This window comes from Chionomys nivalis, chromosome 15 (genome assembly GCF_950005125.1).
Source record: "Chionomys nivalis chromosome 15, mChiNiv1.1, whole genome shotgun sequence".
In the NCBI taxonomy this organism is placed as follows: Eukaryota; Metazoa; Chordata; class Mammalia; order Rodentia; family Cricetidae; genus Chionomys; species Chionomys nivalis.
This window is the reverse complement of record NC_080100.1, coordinates 27,269,006-27,289,547: the sequence shown is the minus strand read 5'-3', so window position 1 is coordinate 27,289,547 and position 20,542 is coordinate 27,269,006.

Below are 20,542 nucleotides of genomic sequence, written 5' to 3'. Positions count from 1 at the left end.
AAGAGTTGATCAGAGAATAACTTTTGAAAAATAATGAACATTTGACTTAGAAATTTTGTTCTCCCTAAAAATTTATAACTGCCTACCTTCTAAGCTCCCTAAAAGTGTGCCTGGCAAGGTAGCTCAAAGAAAAAGGAAAAACTTATAGTCTAGGTTCTTTCTCCATAAGTAGCTAACTTTCAGTTCCACTATTCTCAACTTGTAAGCCTTACAAAAGATATGCTAGGATGTACATAACTGGATGATGCTTTTCCTAGCCCTGGAGTTTGCTGGAGAACTTGCTCATTATCTATTCATCACCTTCGATTGACATTTGAATCAAAGAAGAGTTCCTAGATAAAATAGAGCCAAATATTTGATAGAGTCTTTGATTATGCCTTTGCTTTTATCTGTTTACTTCCCTGAATGCCATTAAAGTTTAATGCAGAGTGTTCCTAATCACTAGTTAGCCTTCTTTTTGCCTTCATGCTATCTTTCCTCACTTGGTGGTATGGACCAATATAAGGACCTCCTGATTGCCATTGCATTTGTGTAGTGCAGAGTTTACACACATTTTCAAATATCAAAACCTATTGATGCCATCTTCCCTTCCACCACTTCTCCCATGCCATTGTTTCTCAGTTCCCGAAGACCATGTTGCATCTCCTCTGGCCCTCTCTAGGGGAGTTAGTCATCTCTGGTTAAATTTAAACTCCTTAAGGAGCCCTGACATCAGTACTCTTTCAAATTTTCTAAACACCAAAATTCTCTCAGATAGCTTGTAAAACCACTTTTCCCCCTCTGTCAATAAGCATGACTGTGATTTTTTAGACCTTTCCAAAGTAAACAGTAAACTTTGCAAAAACAAAGAACAAGCCTAGATAGAGTAAAAATACGATGATTATATTGCAAAAACCCTCACATGGTACACATGCAAGCATGAAGGCAAAATACCCATATATATATATTAAAGTATTTTTTAAAAGGCAGAGCACTGGAGAATTAGATCAGCCATGAAGGACTCTTTCTGCTATTGTAGAGTACTGGGGTTCCATTTTTAGCACCCACATGGTCCTCCCAATCATCTCTACTTACAGTTCCAGGGGATCCAGTGTCCTCTTCAAGCCTTCACAAGCATCAGAAATGTATACAATACACACACACACATACATGTGGGCAAAACACTAATACATATATTTTTGTTATTTTAATTTTTATTTTTTGAGATTATAACATAATAACATAATTCTCTTTCCTACCTCCAAACCCTCTCATATACTCCCTTTTCTTTCAAAGTCATGGCCTCCATTTTTATTATTTGTTGTTGTTGGTGGTGGTGGGGTGTGTGTGTGTGTGTGTGTGTGTACTTCTAAAAACAACCTTCTCAGTCTGTTCTATTACTTGTGTATATATGTTTCCAGGTCTGATCATTTGGTATTGGATAACCAACTGGTATGCTCTTCCCTGGGGAAGACTATTTCTCTCGCTCTCAGCACTCCTAAACTGACTCTAGTGTTTTTGTGTAGGGTGAGGTCTCAGGGGCTTTCCTGCATCCACATTATCATGTCCATTGGTGCTGCCTTTGTTCAGGTCACATTTAAGCCATCATGTTGATGAGACTTTAGGGGTGTAGTGTCTGACATTCATGGGAGACACTGTGTCACAGCACATCCCCATTCCATGATCCCCGAGCTTCAGGTGCAAGGGTTGTGTTGTGGATGCATCAGTTGGAACTGGGCTCCACAGCTCTGCTTCTGTTGCAATGGTCTCTGTCTGTTGCAATAAGAAGTTTCTCTGGCCGGGCGGTGGTGGCGCACGCCTTTAATCCCAGCACTCGGGAGGCAGAGGCAGGCGGATCTCTGTGAGTTCGAGACCAGCCTGGTCTACAAGAGCTAGTTCCAGGACAGGCTCCACAACCACAGAGAAACCCTGTCTCGAAAAACCAAAAAAAAAAAAAAAAAAAAAAAAAGTTTCTCTGATGAAGGATGAGGATTACATTTATCTGTAGGTATAAGGACAGAAATTTATAATATAATTAAGGATTATGATGGTTTAACAAAGTGGCAATTGCAGGTTCTCCTCCAAGATCCATGGATTAACTATCCCTGGGTAGTTTGCTAAATTTCTGTCATGCTGAGCAGGTCTTAGGTCCAATTAGAAAGCTATTGGTAACCAACTCTATTGCATACAGTGTTACCTTCCATGCTGGTCGTTACTGTGGTTCACAGGCATCAGCTCTGGGTAGGGCTGTTGGTGGCTTCTCTCCTTTGGAAGCTTGCAGGACACCTTCTGGTACCCTGAAAGCCAGTCCTTAGGCAGGTCATTTCCAGCTTTATCCTTTAAAGGCCCTGCTTCTAACCATGTTAGCTATGATCCCAGTGCATTCATCCCTGAGTGAAGTCAGTGCTATCAGTTCAACTACTTTTCCGTAGTGCCACCTAGTGCATCAAACTGTGAACATGTGAGCCTTGTGGAGTGGCATCGTATATACATATGGCAGCAGTTATTTAGACTTAATATGGATTTATCATTTTAAATTTTCAGAGACTATAAGTTATAAAAAGTAAACTTATAATATCGATGGATTCATGAGTAGAAAAACCAGTTGCAAAGCCTGTGTCTATTAGGAGGTAAGTGTCCATGATGTGTAAGGGATTCTGTTGTAGTGAGATGAGATGCCTGTTGCTGCAGGCAGCTAGCACCTTCGAAAGTCAACTTAAATATGGAAAGTTTATTTTGGTTTATGATTTCAGACGACTCACTCCATGATTACTCAGTTCCATAGATCTGGCTTTGTTATGTTATTTATAATGGACTAAAATCAGAAACAACCTGAATGCTTTTGAGTTGATTAATGAAATCTGGCTTAATCATATACTAGAACATCACTCAGGCAAAAGAAGAAATAATGTCGCTGTACATGCTAGAAAATAGACCCTAAAATTATTATGTATGACAGAATTTAGACATAAAAGACAAGTTACGTGATTGTATTTTTGCTAAATGCCCAATTTATGTAAATCCAGGGACAAGGCATAACTAATGCTCCCTTGTGTTGGGGTAGGTGGGAATCTGGAGAGATTCCTCAAGAGCAAAAGGCACCTTTCTGAGGTGATGAGGAAGTGGTGAGGTGAAACTGTATTTACTTGTGACTTTCCTAAAAATGGTGGAAATCAATACTTGAATGAATTGCATGGTGTGTGAGTAATACTTCACTAAAACATTTTAAAACACTGTCCAAGTTGATTCCATAGCAGTTCAGGCTGTGGCTCTGATGATTCTGATAGAATTCCGCAGATATCTCAGTGCTCAGAGCAGGTTCTGAGGCTACACTTAGAATTTGTGAAGCACAGAACAGACATGTGTTAGCTAGGTATTGAGTAAGTGTTAGAAAATATAATTCCCCCCCACACACATGGGTGTGAATTTATTTAAATGCAGCCATGAATGAAAAAATAAAATAAAACAACCTTGAGAAGCTGACAGAGGAGAGATTTTGAAACTCTTTCTATGTCAGAGGATAGATTGATACAGGCCTTGGAGAGATCTGAAACAGCTCCTAGCTAGACAGAGACAAGATAAAGCTTCTGGCAGACACACAGGTAGCACACAGGGAAGATTTGGAGGTGTAAGTATAGAGAGGGAGGCTGCTGGAAAAACAGACTAGAAGGCTCGAACAAGGATATTAGCATGTGTGGAAGAGGAAGTAGGCGTGCTCAGATAAATATGTAAAAGTGAAAGTAAGCAATCACTAACGTAGCATAAAACTAACACCCCAGAATATTTCTGCCGATGAAAAAAATCCATCATTTAATCTATTAAACTTCCTGATTATGTAATTTTATGTTAATTTTGGAGATGAGAAATTATTTTAGCATACTTGGACCAGGCACAAGTCTCAGTAGCTTTTTTTATTTGTGTCGCCAATACAATGAGAAAATGAATATATCATAAATATAGTGTCAGATAGCAGCCTGAATAAATACACTTACCTTTCTTATACTTGATCCAGAAAGCACTCCCTTTGCCTTTATTGCCTACAATAACATAATCAGCTCTGGCAAATGCAATTTAATTTCCCTGCTTTAAAACAACTTTATGCTCTGTTAAGTGGTTTGAAGCCTGCCACTTCCAGCTGTACACCCTAGCCCTCAGGAATGGGATCACTACAATCTCAAATCTGCATCTATGCCCTTATCTCCTTCCACTCTTAGCTTCTTTCCCCAGGATTTCCTAACAACCGCTCCCAGCTTTTCACTGTACCCCCGGGGGCTCTTGCTCTTGTGTCCATCAGTACCTTCATTTCCTGGAATCATCCCCGGCACTGCAAACTTGACAGTTCTTTTGTGGTTCCTCTTCTCAAGGTCAGGCTTCCTTGATGCTCCTCTCACCCCATCTACCAATCTCTGGATCCTTCTCCCACCCTAGGTAAAGACACTGAATGTCTGTCTCTGCTTTAACTACCTAACCTCACTCTAAATCCTGCCACCAGTGTAACATAATCGGACATCAGGGTACACCAGAAAATGTCTCGAACCCCGAAAGGGAATCTCTGACTTTATTCCACACATCCTGTGCATGTCTCTCACAGTTACTGATCATTACCCTTTAGTTCCCTCCTGCATTTTAGCTTTCTTTATGTCGCCTGGGACACTTGTTCATTTGAACAAGCACTGTCAATTACCAGCCGACTTTTTGCCCTATGAAACCCTGCCTTCCATCCCCGGCCAATTGTCTCTTGAGAGTCATCCACTCCCCTGGTGTCAGTTGTCTTTCAGTGTCTACTCAAAGGAAAGGCTCAGAATTTTTCTTTCAACTCAGTAAACCCTTGATGGAGTCATAACTGATAGAACCACAGGAAAAGAAATTGTTATAAGCTATTAAAAGTAGCTGCTCGTCACCACAGTGGGGAAGAAATACACTCCTTTCCTGGTTTGCTTCTGAACTGGACAGAGCTATCTCTGTGAGTGAAGACTTAGATCCCAGAGTCTCACTTAGGGCTAGGCTGGGGACTTAGCTCAGTCATAGAGTACTTGCCTGGTACATACGGGTCCTGGGTTCAATACCCAGTAACCTCCAAAATACTCCAGTGTTAGATTCTCTTCTAATAATCCAACTTCTAATCCTTTCTGCTAATTCTTAAGAGGATTGGTCAGAAACTGCTAATATCTAAGAACTTTCCTAATGCTCTGACCCTTTAATACAGTTCCTCATGTTGTGGTGACCCCGGTCATAAAAATATTTTCCTTACTACTTCATAACTATATTGCTGCTACTGCTATAAATCATAATGTAAGCATCTGTTTTTTGATGGTCTTAGGTGACCCCATGAAAGGGCAGTTGGACCCCCAAAGGGGTCGGGACTCTCAGGTTGAGAACCACTGATACAAATTCTAGTCAGTTCTTCCATTCCTGTTACCCATCCCAGCACTGTCTACTACAATCTCTGTGCTAATAGAAATGGCCTGAATTTTAAATTACCAAAAGTTAATATTCTATGTGACTATCTGCAATTAGCATTTTTCACTTAATTTTTTGTACTGTTGTTTGGTAACTTTTTTAAACAAGTGAACTTCACACGTAATAAGCAATGCATCTTCATCACTCCTGCCCCTTCTTCTATGTCTGACACCTCCCCTCCGAAATTCGTGGTCTCCTCTTTGTTACTCACACATACACACTCACATACACTCACAAATACACACACACATGTACACGTGCATATTCAGCCTAGGGAATCTGTTTAATGGTGCTTTTATGTACTTTTGTCCAGGGATTTCCCCTTGAAACTGAAAAACCTGTGAGGGAGCTCTTCCCTGGAGATCTTGATTCTTCATCTCATGAGCCATTGGCCACCTGTAGCTCTTCGTCAAGGTGTGTGGCTTGCCCACATCACAGAGGACAAGAAGCAGAGAGAAAGACGGGGAGATCTGAGTCATGATTCAAATCCCCAGAATATGACCTACTTCTTCCAGCTATGTCCCATCTCCTAATGTTTCCAGAACTCTCAAAATAGCATCACAAGCTGAGGACAAACCTATTAATGCATGGTCTTTTTTGGGTGACTCATCATATTCAAACCATTACATGATTCGAGAAGAAAAAACAAAGGCTTCCAAATATGCTGGATGAATAACTGCACCCAATACACAGGGACCTGGGCCTCTTGTCCCTCTCAACACCTGCCATTTATCTGAGCTCCCCAAGACTTTGGGGGTGGGGGAGTCAGAGTAGGAAGGAGAAGATAACTCCATCTCTACATTCCAGCTCTTTAATAAAACTTGTTTTCATCTTACCACTTCTTTGCAAATGCTAACGGTCAAGCAGCCAGACCTCTGTCCAGTAACATTCCTGGTAATGAGGCAGGCTAGTGACCAAATCCCTAACACATGGTCTTTGAGGGATATTGAAGATCCACAGCATAACAAAGGTTACCCTATTGTTCCTTCCCATGCACTGATAGACAAAGGGAATACTAATGTGCATTATGGGGCAGAGCTAATCTCCTGAAATTATTCCTGGATTCCCAAATTAAGAATAAAGCAGGTAGCAGTGCTGTGGTGGTGGCACACTCCTTTAATCCCAGCACTTGGGAGGCAGAGACAGATGGATCTCTGCAAGTTCGAGGCCAGCCTGGTCTACAGAGTGAGTTCCAGGACAGGCTCCAAAGTTGCAGAGAAACCCTGTCTCAAAAAACAAAACAGAAAAACAAAACAAAGCAAAACAAAAAACCCTAAAACAACAAAGCAAGTAGAAGTTGGTAACCAAGTAGTATTTATATTACTATGGCCAGGACACACAAGCACACACACACACACACACACACACACACAATGCCTACCTTCTTCATGAGGAAATCAGAGTTGTCTTTTGGGTTCTTAATAACATTGATAAAATAGTTTAAGAACAGACCAGAAGGATCAGTTTATTAGAGTTTGAATTAAAAAAAAAACACAACAGGCAAACTGTAAATGTTGGCAGTTGGTAGGATGAGAGAAGCAAAGAAAAGGAAATCATGTCTTCTGAATTAGGCTTCACAAAGAGAACCTGTTCAGCAATGGAAATATCAAGCACCTACATGATGGAGAGGGAGGGAGGCTTCAGAGCAAGCACGAGACAGTCCTGAGTGTAGAAGTCAGGGTTAGGCTTTGGGCTGGGGTCTGAAAGAAAATGATAGAAGGAAAAGTCAGAGTTATTTTGTTGTCGTTGTTCCCCTTTGTTTAGAATGAAGAGAAGCAGACATGCTGAGAACTGGTGCAGGCTGAAGGTGCTGTGGGCAGCTGCAGCTGAGGAGAGGCTTCTGGGAGGGCTAAACACATTATCTCATTAAGGGCTGATTAGTTCTCCCATCTTCTAGCTAGGCGGTTTACAAGCCCAGTTGAATTAACTCTTAAAGAAGACAACAGTATATAATGATCTAATTTTTGTTTGTTTTGTTTTTATTGAGCTATATATTTTTCTCCACTCTCCTCCCTTCCTCCTCTTTCCCCTTTTGCCCTCTCCCATGGTTCCCATGCTCCCAATTTATTCAGGAGATCTTGTCTTTTTCTACTTCCCATGTAGATTAGATCCATGTATGTCTCTCTTAGGGTTCTCTTTGTTGTTTAGGTTCTCTGGGATTGAGAATTGTAGGCTGGTTTTTCTTTGTTTTTTGTTTAAAAGGCACTTGTAAGTGAGTACATATGTTATTTGTCTTTCTGGGTCTGGGTTACCTCACACAATATGATGTTTTCTAGATCCACCCATTTGCCTGCAAATTTCAAGATGTCATTATTTTTTTCTGCTGTGTAGTACTCCATTGTATAAATGTACCACATTTTCCTTATCCATTCTTTAGTTGAGGGTCATTTAGGTTGTTTCCATGTTCTGGTTATGATAATGCTGCTATTAACATAGTTGAGCACATGTCCTTGTGGTACAATTGTGCATCCTTTGGGTATATACCCAAAAGTGGTATTTCTGGGTCTTGAGGTAGGTTGTCTCCTAATTTTGTGAGAAATTGCCATACTGATATCCAAAGTGGCTGTATCAGTTTGAACTCCCACCAACAAGAGAGGAGTGTTTCTTTTACCCCCCCATCCTCTCCAGCATAAGTTGTCATCAGTGTTTTTTTTGTTTGTTTGTTTGTTTTTTTATTTTTTTGGTTTTTTGAGACAGGGTTTCTCTGTGGTTTTGGAGCCTGTCCTGGAACTAGCTCTTGTAGACCAGGCTGGTCTCGAACTCACAGAGATCCGCCTGCCTCTGCCTCCCAAGTGCTGGGATTAAAGGCATGCGCCACCACCGCCCGGCTGTCATCAGTGTTTTTGATCTTGGCCATTCTTACAGGTGTAAGATAGAATCTCAGAGTTGTTTTGATTTGCATTTCTCTGATGGCTAAGGATATTGAGCATTTCCTTAAGTGTCTTTCAGCCATTTTAGATTCCTCTGTTGAGAGTTCTCTGTTTAGGTCTGTACCCCCCTTTTTTTATTGGATTATTTGTTCCTTTGATGGCCAATTTATTGAGACTTTGTATAATGTGGAGATCAATCCCTCTGTCTGATGTGGGGTTGGTGAAGATTTTTTTCCCATTCTGTAGACTGACATTTTGTCTTGTTGACCATGAATGATCTAACTTTTGGAACGAATCAGAATGTCGTATCTCTAGCTAGGGCTGGAAACAGAATCCATTCCTTCAACCAGGAAGTCCTTTTTCTTAATGGCCCTCAATAGAGCCCTGATATCGCAATCCTTTCATACAGTATTTGTAAATCCTAAGAAGGGTTACTTGTGAAGTTTACCTTTCTAGTATTACAAGGGAAACAGGAGGTGGTATACAATGTCAACCATATCTCTGGAACTTGTTTTTGTATAGTTCAAATGCATACTTCTTCAAGAGCAGTTCTGTTGTAGGGTAGACACCAGAGAAGACTGTTCGGACATGGGTTTAAGCCAATGGAAAGTCTTTATTAGCTGGCCAGTGATTACATTAGATGTTTGGGATCCCAGTGTTGCCCTGAGCCTTTCTCAAAATTCGTGTTCTGGGTTAACATCCTTCAGTTAACAAGAATAGTTAGCCAGAAGTGGAACTACAGAAGTCAGAAGGGAAGGGTATTACATTTAGAGACTTTCCCATAACTATGAACTTGATGGATCTGGTCTTTGTTTATTTTGGCAGGTGGTGTTGTCTACTTGCTGAGTTTTACAGCCTAAATGGTATTTTCATCATGGAGTCGGTTGTGCTAAGGTCTGGGGTTCTACTGAGGTCTGCAGTCCTGTCACAGTTCCTCATTTTTCTCCCATCGCACTCCTGGAAAGAAGTATTTGCTGCATTTCACAAAATTTGACTATTCTGTAACCTAATTTACATAACATAATTTGAATTTTACTATTATATATGGTATAAATCTATATTGTATATATATACATATATAATTATAGTATTTGTCCTCTTTTGAGAAATATTTTTTCTCTCAATGCTAGCTAACTCACCAAAAGCCAATATTTATAAAGCTCCCCAGCCTTTAATATCCCACACTTTGTAAAACTTTTGTTTCTACAAAGCCCTATTTCCCCAACCCCCACCCCCTACAACTCCTGGAACCTGATGGTCTGGAGCTGCCTACTCTATCCCCCTTTCCTTTGCATCAGTTTTTTTTAAGTATCTAACTATATATGCAAACCATTATTTATTTATCCATCCATACAGAAGTGAATATTTGGGGTGTACCTATATATTGACTGCTGTATATAATACTATAATAAACATGAAAGTGCAAATATCTTTTTATGACTGTTTTTGAAAATGTGTGTGTGTGTGTGTGTGTGTGTGTGTATACACCACAGTAAATGTGTGACAGTCAAAAGACAACTTGGTGGAGCTGATTCTCTCCTTTCATCATGTGGGAGTGCACTCAGCTCAGCAGGCTTGGTGGCAAGAGCCTCTATACACAGATACGTCTCCTTTGCCTCTATACACAGACCGTCTCCTTTGCCTCTATACACAGACCGTCTCCTTTGCCTCTATACACAGACACGTCTCCTTTGCCTCTATACACAGACACGTCTCCTTTGCCTCTATACACAGACCGTCTCCTTTGCCTCTATACACAGACACGTCTCCTTTGCCTCTATACACAGACACGTCTCCTTTGCCTCTATACACAGACACGTCTCCTTTGCCTCTATACACAGACACGTCTCCTTTGCCCCCAAATACTTGTCTTTGAAAGAAGAACTTTTAGATCAAAGCTATATATCTAGTGATCTAAAGTTATGTGTAAGCATTTGAGAAACTATTCGGTTTAGATCTTACCTCTCCCCTCATTTTTAGATGTCCCTTTTCAGTTCTTATGTGACACTATATAAATACAGTTGTTTTTGTTATATAATAGAATTTGAATCCTGACTGTTATGTTTATCTTAGACATTTCTGCACACATTTTTTACTTCTTTATGTGGCAAAATAGGGTCTCAGGATTCCAATACTCATAAGGGACTCTGACCTGGATTATACTGGGCAGCTATGGTAATATATACAGAACATGATATGGAAGTAAATACAGGCCATTATACCACCTTGTGTTGTTGTAGGCATTAATAGTTGTCTTGGAACATAACCAGTGGGAGGTGGTTGCCAGCCTTTACCCATGGTTTTACTTTTTTCCTCATGAAAAAGAGTAGGTCAGTTATGTGTTTTCAAATGGGAGTAGGAAATAACAATGAAAAAAGCAGAGGAAACTGTGTAAGAAAATAAAGAAGTATAAAATAATGTATAACTCATTGAATGACTGTTGAGTTCCTGTTCTGTAGTGGAAGGTTATCTGTGGGGAAAGGGCAGTTAGCGGTCCTGGATCCAGACATGAACTATCCGAGAGGAGAAAGGCCGAGAGCATGGTGGTCAGCAGAAGGAGAATGCATGTGGGGATAATCATTACGTTCACATCATGGTTAGGGAAGAAAAGCCCCATCTAGAGAGGTAAGCTGAGTGGCACAGATTAAGGCTCATGGCTTGTGTTAGGATAGAGAAAAGGGCAACTCAAATCAGCAAAACCGAAATATGCTGAGCATCTGCTCTAAACTCAGTGTTAACCCCATGACACAATGAACAACAACAAATATAAAAGTCAACAATGACATTCTTGAAAAGATCATAATCCAGGTGACAAAAGGCCCTGAGAGCTTGGTGTAAAGGATTATTATTATTTTTTTTTTTTGGAAGTGAACTCTGGTGTAATTAGTCAAGATTCATGGAGGCATGGTATGTGATATTGGTCCTAAAAGAGCAGGAGCTTGCTCAGTTGATAAAGGCAACGTCATTAGTAAAGATTCCATGTCATAAAGTCTCTGTTATGGACAAGAAGCAGAAAGGCTGATTAGTTAAAGCCATTGTGTTCAAAGATATGTTATAGTAAGAGTGATCCTTTTCAAATAAATTCAAACAGAACTTCAACATATAAGATGATAATTTTTAGAGTAAATTCATGACATTCTTTTAGTTGAAGAACATTTTCCTGTTGTAAATGGAACCATTAAGAATAACAAATCTGATAATTATTGCAACTACTGGTTTATATCCAGTGGCTTATTATTACTATCTTTGTGTTCGGCTATATAATGTCAACAAAGTTCTGATCATACTACAGCTTGCCCTGGACTCTTAGTACCTGCTTTAAGTAAAAAATCTTCATTAGTCAACAGCTACATATATCAGTGCCCCATGTTGCTATATATAAATGTCAAATAAGAAGCAGTCACATTGAAATAAGCCTCTGAAACTATATATAGTGCATTATCATGGTCTTTTTTAATATTTATTTACTTATTTATTATGTATACAATATTCTGTCTGTGTGTATGTCTGCAGGCCAGAAGAGGGCAATAGACCTCATTACAGATGGTTGTGAGCCACCATGTGGCTGCCGGGAATTGAACTCAGGACCTTTGGAAGAGTAGGCAATGCTCTTAACCACTGAGCCATCTCTCCAGCCCCTATCATGCCCATGGTCTTTTAAAAAACTTTTTATTGATTCTTTGTGAATTTCACATCATGCACCCCAATTCCACTCATCTCCCTGTCCCTCCATATCTGCCCTCTGCCCTTGCAACTTTCCCCCACCCTAAAAAACAAAACAATAAAAGATTTTTTAAAAATCTCGCCCAGAAAGCTGTAGTATGTCCCCGTATGCCACACAGTAGACCCCTTGCCCAAACAGCTTTACTGGCAAATGTTCATCCTGATGAATCAATCATTGCTCTGGCTTAAGGCATCTGGCTTCTGACACCATCAGTTCTGGATCCTGCTGGGACAGGACTCCTCTCAGATATCCTATTCTGTGTCATGGAGATCCTGCCGCTTTGCATCTGCAGGCCCGGTCCTTCCATGCACTCCAGCAGGTCATACATAGATAGGGTAGATGCTGGGGCAGGCCAACTCAAAGCCCTGGATCTGGGCCTGAGTGTTAGCTGACTTGGTCAGCGGGCCCGCTCTTCTGCAACGGTGCAACAAGGTCGGCTTTTCTGTTTTGTCCAGGTGAGGGGTGGGGCCGGCTCTCCTGCCTGTGGCGGCTGGCAAGGGAACTCCACCAGAGTTCCGCCATGCTATAACCAGCAAAGGGCAGGGAGGGGTCAACTCTCTCACACCACCCTGGCAAGGGGTGGAACCAGCTCTCCCACATCCATGCCACCAGGGCCAGCTCTCCCACACTGCCCAGGAGAGGGTAGAACCACCTCTCCAGGTATCAAGTCCTCAGGGCTGGCTCACTTGTGTCCATGCCACCAGGGCCAGCTCTACTATGATGCCCAGATGAAGTGTGGGGCCCTGCTCTCCCAAGTCCTGTAGCTGGCAAGGGGCAGAGTTTTCTCTCCGGCTCTCAGGGCCAGCTCTCCTGCTAGCAACAGGTGAGGTGTGGAGAGGGGTGGAGCTGGCCCTGCCAGCTGGCTTTGGCACTCCACTCAGGAGAGCTGGCTCCACCCCTCCCCTGGGCAGGGTGGGAGAGCTAGCCTTAAGGAATTAAGAAAGGAGAAAAGCAACTGAAAAGGGCATAGGGGTTGAAAAATAGCTCGATGATTAAGAGCACTGGTTGTTCTTCCAAATGACCCAGGTTCAATTCCTAGTACATGGCAGCTCACAACTCTAGTTCAGGGATCTTAGTCAGATCCTAGAGGATCTGACACCCTCTCTGGCCTTTTTGGGTATTGTATGCACATGGTGCACAGCCACTGGCAAGACATCCCCCATACACACAATAAATAACAAATGCATAAAAATAAAATATTTTAGGCTGGGTGGTGGTGGCGCACGCCTTTAATCCCAGCACTCGGGAGGCAGAGGCAGACGGATCTCTGTGAGTTCGAGACCAGCCTGGTCTACAGAGCTAGTTCCAGGACAGGAACCAAAAGCTATGGAGAAACCCTGTCTCGAAAAATCAAAAAAATAAAATAAAATATTTCAAGAAGCAACTTAAGGGAGAAAGGGTTTATTTTGGCTCACAGTTTGAAAGTTAAGCTCATTATAGCAAGAAAGATCATGGCAGCCGGTCACATTGTCTCCGCAGTCTGGAAGGAAAGAACTTTGAATGCATGCGCTTAGCTAGCTTTCTCTTTTTCATTTTTTTTGCAGTCTAGGGCCCAACCCCAGGGAATGATGGCATCTCATTTTAATATAGGTCTTCTCTCCTTAATTAGCCCAGTCAAGCAGGTGCTCACTAGACTGCCCAGAGGCTGGTATCCTGGATGATTCTCCACCCTATCAAGTCAATAAACAGCATTAAATGTCACAGGCAGTATGTATGCCTGGTCAGAGCATTCATTATACACAAAAGTATTATACACACCAATTCAAACAAGCCAATATTCAGAGAGCTAAGAGATAAAACAGGGCATACAAATAGACAGCTCTAAGTATGATGTTTTAGTTTCGAACACAGAAATTGAGATGATAGAAAAACTATCCTGGTGTCTCTTTCCAGACTGTACAATGCTTATCATTAATATGCTAAAAAAAAAAAAAAGATACATCACAACTGAGTATACAAGTGACTTAGGTTGTAGTTGCTATAATAGTTAAGATAAAAAATTCCATTTCAAATGTCAAGCAGTAGCTCTGTTGAGTCCTTGGAATTAGATGGTCTTTTATAGCTGCACACTCTTTTGGGGAGGTACACTGTATTTTATTTAAGCATATCTTTTAAATGTTTTTAATTGAAATGGGATAACATCACTTTCCCGCCCTCCCTTTCCTCCTTCTAGGCCCTCCCAGCTACCCTCATTAGAACCCCTGCTCAAATGACTATTATTGTTACAGACATGCAGTCATTAGCTGCTTGTAGTTGTATTTCAGGGGTGTGACCCAGAGAAAATTCCCCCCTCCATGTTAACAGGTTCGATGATATCACCATTGTTCTGGTCTTGCTTATGCAGACATTTCTTGTAGGGCCCATGGGTCTACCCCACTTCTGGGGTTCATCTTGAGGACAGTTTCTGGTCAGCCAGCTAAAACATCCTGTTTGTTTCTGTGCTCCCTATGCCCCGCCTGGTGATTAGCTGTAGGGCCTTGTTTACTCCTCTTGGGTGTGGCAATTTCCCACCTGCCTGAGGGGAATTCCTTGTGCAGCAGCTATATTTAAGGGTTTTCCCAAGGTTTTCCTCTCGAATGATCCAAGTCTCTTGTGTGATCTTTCAATCTCCAGGCCCTTGCCCGGCTCGTGCACAGTACAGTGACTTGGTACGCGAACTGTACCGAGAGGGTAACACAGACGCAGGTGTTACAATTGGAGACACCGCTGGAATATCAGGAATTACAATTTCTAGGAGATACCGTTTTGTGTAATTCCTAAAACTCATTGCCTAATTAAAGTCTCAAAGTCCGTGCCTAGTTTTCCTAAGAGTATTATAGGTTTCGCTCTTACTTTAGGCTTTTGATCCAATGTGAATTAATTATTATACCCTTGACAACTTGAGGGTCAGGGGACACCAACCCTCCTTGCTGTAGAAAATCAGCATTTAACTTTTGGCTCCCAAAATACTGCTAATAGCCTGCTCTTGTCCCAATTATCAAGTAGTTCTACTGTATGTATTTTGTGCACAATATGTACGGTTAAAAATAAACGAAGCCCACACTTCTAACTGACCACCTTCCCAGAGATGACAGCATGGAACAGTGTGGGGCATTGCAGATGTTCAGCCGAACAGGTTGTAAAATGATCACACCAGTGTAACACACTGTAAATCGCAGGTGTCAATCTTCTGCCATCACGACTCAACACAGCATCTGTGCATCTGCTCACATTTTCAAGGGCTGGAAGAGCGGAACTGCTGCACGCGGCAGTCTCTAAGTAGCTGCACGCTTTAAATCTGGCTCCGACCAGATGCTCGACTTTACCTTTGATATGGGAAATAAATCTGAAGCAGAGTAGGAGGACTGAAGCAAAGCTTCAAGCGGTGAAGTGGGGTGAGCAGCACTGACAGAAACAGACAGCTGTCTATCTCAGAATTGAAAGCAGGATGCTATTTTTATGAGACTGCTGGAGTAGCCTACGGTCTGGTGGTTTTACAGTTATGTTTCTCTTTAAAACAAAAGATTTCTTCATTTTTACTTTGTGTGTATGAATGTTTTACTTACATGTATGGAAGTGTACTTTGTGCATGCCTGGTGCCTGTGAAGGTCAGAAGAGAGTACAATATTCCCTGGAAATGGAGTTATAGAGAAATATAAGCTTCCATGAGGGTGATGGGATCCAAACCTAGGTCCTCTGGAAGAGTAGCAAGTGCTCTTAATTGCTGAGCCACCTCTCCAGCTGCCACAGTTACTGTTTTCCAAGAAATATCTTCACCTTGTAAGATAAAGGTCAGTAACCAGCTCATCCTTGGGGTCTCTGAGACATTGAGCCACTACTTTGATCACAGACTTTTTCCTGCCTCTTGTGTCCATCACAGTACCTGTGAAGAGCTCTTGAAATATTTTAGGAAAGATTTTAAAAACACGGGGTATGTGCATTTGAAATGTGTCTTGCAAGAACGCTTAAATGAAAAAAAGAAGCAATGTTTACCTGGCAGGGATTCACAATAATCTATATGAATGAAACAGACGGAAACCCGGAAATAACAGGTTTAGGCAGACTGGAGACCTGGGGTCAAATCCAAGGACATCTCGGCAAGTGGGAGACACAAGGGTAGCAGTAATTAATATCAGAAAGCACAGAGTCTGAATCCTGCCTGATGTTTCCCAGAGTGTGAGGAAAGAGGAAACATCAGGTATGGTCTAAATATGTACTCTGTACACTTCTTTACCTTGTAAGTTAATCACAAATGTGGGGTGTGGCCTTTCACAAAGTGATTAAGTCATGAAGGTGGCGTCCTTATGAAATGGGACTGTTGCTAGTATAGAAACTATAACATAGCTTTCTGCTGTAAGGATTTAAAGAGGGTAAACGAGACTGCATAAGAAACCTGCTATAAGAAAAAAATAACATTAAACCCACCCAGCAGTTTATTTGAACAAAGAGTCATTACGAGGCAGCATTCTGAGTGACTAGTGTTTCAGGGAGCTCTACTCACTAACATGGGCAGTCATTAAGGAAAACAAAAAGAAATCCCTGATTAATCACAACTCAGTATTTGCCTTTGCGGGGGGGGGGGGCATGGTATCACGAGTTATTTGCTTCATAGGAAAGCGGCCAGCTCAGCCTAGGATTGGCTGAAGCACAACTGTTAAGATCGGCTGCCATTCAGCTGTTTGTTATAGGAATATATTCTTAAATTAGGTTGCAGTTTTCTGCACAGGAATGCAAAGCACAGAATCAGTAGTCATTCAGAGTCTTAGGCTCTCTAGCATCCAGAGCTGTGTGAGACAAATTTCTATTTACATTACATAGGATAAGATATACTGTTGTTGCAAAAGTATGGACAGACGGCACTGAGACATAAATCCACAAGGTATAGGTTTTATCGCCCCTCCAGTATAAATAGACGCTGGTTGGTATATTCTCACATATCTCAGCAATTTGCACAGGTATCGTTAGCTATTACACCACAGGGGCTACACGTTTAGGGAACTACAGTGTTGAGATGGCTTTGCACTCAATCCGCCTGCTTAGAATTCACACGTGTCTTGGTTTGTCTGTTGTCAGTTTCTGTGTGAGTTCATCATATAAAATTCAAAGGTACGTGTAATTTGGAATAAAAACGTGTGTATAAGAGGAAGGTCAAGAAAGACCATTCATTTGCATGTCTCCAAGAAGTGTGAACTTTTGTTCCTCAAAGGCATGGGGGAGGATGTATGTACTAGCTACCTTTTATTGTTGTGCTAAAATACCAAGGCAATTTACGAAAGGAAGAAGCGTTTATTTTGGCATGTGGTTCCAGGGGCATGAGAGTCTGTTGTGTGGAGAGGCACGGCAGCGAGTACCCGGCAGCAGGAACAGGAAGGAGAGCTATCACATCTTAACCACAGCATGAAATGAATCAGAGAGCATGGTGGAAGTAGAAAGGGCTACATCCTCTCAAATCTTGTCCCATGTAACAAACTTCCTCCAATAAGACCACACCTCCTAAACCTCCCCAAACAACGCTACCAACGCTACCACCTGGGGAAACAAGTGTTCAAATTCCTTTGTTAATGGGGAATGTTTCTCATTTAAACCACCACATTCCACTCCTCCAGAAACTCAGGACCACACTGTAACACAAAATGTACTTAATATAATTTCAGAATCCCCCATTGCCTCTCACAGCCTCAAGAGTATTTAAAACTCAAAAGTTCAAAGTCTCTTCTGAGACTCAAGGGATGCCATCTCTTAATTGTAAACCTTATAAAATCAAAACACAAATTACTTACATTTAATGTATAATAACGCAGAATACACACTACTCTTCCAAATGGGAATTCTGTAACAAGATCAGAACTCAGCAGGGCAAACACAGTATCCTGTGGTCCCACATCTGACAATAAGGGCTTAGTTGCCTCTATTCCTTGATTTTGCTCCCTATAATATACACCTTTCTCCTGGACTAGTTCCATCCGCTATATGTAGTTCTCCCCTGGCTATGGAATCACCAAAATGTTGGTATCTTTGCTGCAATTTAACCTTCACTTTCGTAGCTTAATGCAATGCATCTAAGAGCCTCTTGCCTTCCCAAAGCCCTCATGCTGGGACGCCTCTCCCATAGCTTTCCTGGCCTCAGTAGCTCTCTGAAGCCATGGAAGAATTCATGACCCTTTCAGCCTTGCCTCTTCTATGTGTCTAAGACAGCACCATGTTGAGAAACCTGTTAAGTCTGGCTAAAACCTGGAATGGATCCTGCCTGGGGAGTCACATTAGGAGCTGCCTCGTTTGCTGTTGCCTTCCAAAAGCAAAATATCATAGGCCCGTTCATTTCAGAATCTGGGAGCTTAGCTGGGTGGGGCCTCACCCTGTTCCAGGGCAGATTAGGCCTCTCCTTAATGGTGCTTAACTCCTTACCAAAGTAGCCTCTGTGGGGCATGCCTTGGCTGTAACATTCTGAATGCTCTGTGTCTTGCCAAACGGTATTATTTTGTTTTTTTCTATCTGACTTGTTCTCTTTCATTGTACACCTGAAGAAACATTAGCAATAAAAACCAAGCCACAGTCTCAACTTAATGTAGTTCTGAATTTCTCTTCACCATAGAAATTAATCTGTCACTTTTAAATTTAGCCTCAGCCAAATTCTTAGGATAAAAACAGAAGGTGGTCAGATCCTTTGTCCAAACATCACAACAATGGCTTCCAGCCCAATCGCTCATATTCTTTCCCTCTGAAACCTCTGGAGCTGGGTCTCCACAGTCCTCATTGCTCTCTGTCTTTCAGGCCTTATTAGGATCACCCAATTAAAGTGTCCATCTGCTTTTCTAGTCCAGACTTCCACAGCCTTCCACATTCCTCCTCAAAGCAATGTGATCAAGTGCTTCACAGCAACAGCCTACTCTCTGGTGCCAGATTCTGTGTTAGTCACTTATCTGTTGCTGTAACCAAAAACATGATCAAAAGAACTTGTTTTGGCTTATAGTTCCAGAGGAATAAAAGTCAATTACGACAGCTTCTTCCTCCCATTGAAGAGGCTGAGGATGAAGTTGGGTGCATTAGATTGCTGGGGTTTTCTGTTTTACTTTTTTTTCTTTTTTGAGACAGGGTTTCTCTATAGCTTTGGTGCCTGTCCTGGAAGACCAGGCTGGCCTCGAACTCACAGAGATCTGCCTGCCTTTGCCTTCCCAGTGCTGGGATTAAAGGCATGTGCTGCCACCACCCCGTTCCTGAAGTTTTCTTAGTCCCTTAACATGCCTCTCATTTTTATCCCTGGGAGCGAGCTATTTCTGACTGTGTAGCTTATATATTTTCATTTTCTTCTGTGAAAAATAAAATAGGGAAAAACCCATTTTTTGTTTGCAGGGAGGGGGTTTCAAGACAGGCTTTCTTTGTGTAGCTCTGGCTGTCCTTGAACTCACTCTGGAGATCAGGCTGACTTCATACTTAGAGATAGTTGCCTACCTCTGCCTCCCTGAGTGCTGGGGTTAAAGGCATACGCCACCACTGCTCAGCAGAATCCAATTCCTTTTAATGTTTTAGTTAAACAAAACCAAGTAAAAAGTATTGATTCAAGGGAACTATGAGAACATCAAGCAGGGCTGGAGAGATGGCTCAGAGGTTAAGAGCACTGGCTGCTCTTCCAGAGGTCCTGAGTTCAATTCCCAGCGACCACATGGTGGCTCACAACCATCTGTGCTGAGATCTGGCGCCCTCCTCTGGCGTGTGGGCATATATTGAGGCAGAATGTTGTATACATAATAAATAAATCTATTTTTTTTTTTTTTTTTTGGTTTTTCGAGACAGGGTTTCTCTGTGGTTTTGGAGCCTGTCCTGGAACTAGCTCTTGTAGACCAGGCTGGTCTCGAACTCACAGAGATCCACCTGCCTCTGCCTCCCAAGTGCTGGGATTAAAGGCGTGCGCCACCACCGCCCGGCATAATAAATAAATCTTTTAAAAAAAAGAGAACATCAAGCTAACAAAATAGACAAATCAAGGCATAATGATTTACAAAATGAACCAATACTTAGGTTTGCAAATTTATATGTAACTTCAGAGGATTTTGTTTTTATGTTTTCTTACTTGAGGACACAAGTGTTTAGAAGACTTTTTTCTTTATTGCTAAAGGTTCATTACGTAAAATGAGGCACTTATGCACTTTTGTAGCTGCTTCACACCACATAGATAAAACTCCCACTACTAGTTAAGCCAGTCAGACAACATTTGAGAACCAGTCTTCAGAAGCCCTTCATTTTCCTCCTGGAGGAAGAGGCTGCTAACTAGGGAACGGTGTCTTATCTTTCTGTAAAAGGAGGAGCTGTCACGCTGCATTTCAGGAGAAGTCAAATGAAATCTCTCAGGCAGAAACACGGTGCCTACAATCTAACTCGCAATCCAAAAGACTGCACTTACCTGGTGGAAGACCCCTCAACCCACAACCTCAGAACACGAATTTTCCTGTTAGCTGTGTGGGACCTTTTATTTAAAGTCTTTCCAGTCTTTAAGAATGTAAAAGTTAAGTGGTACGATATTTCGTAGGAAAAA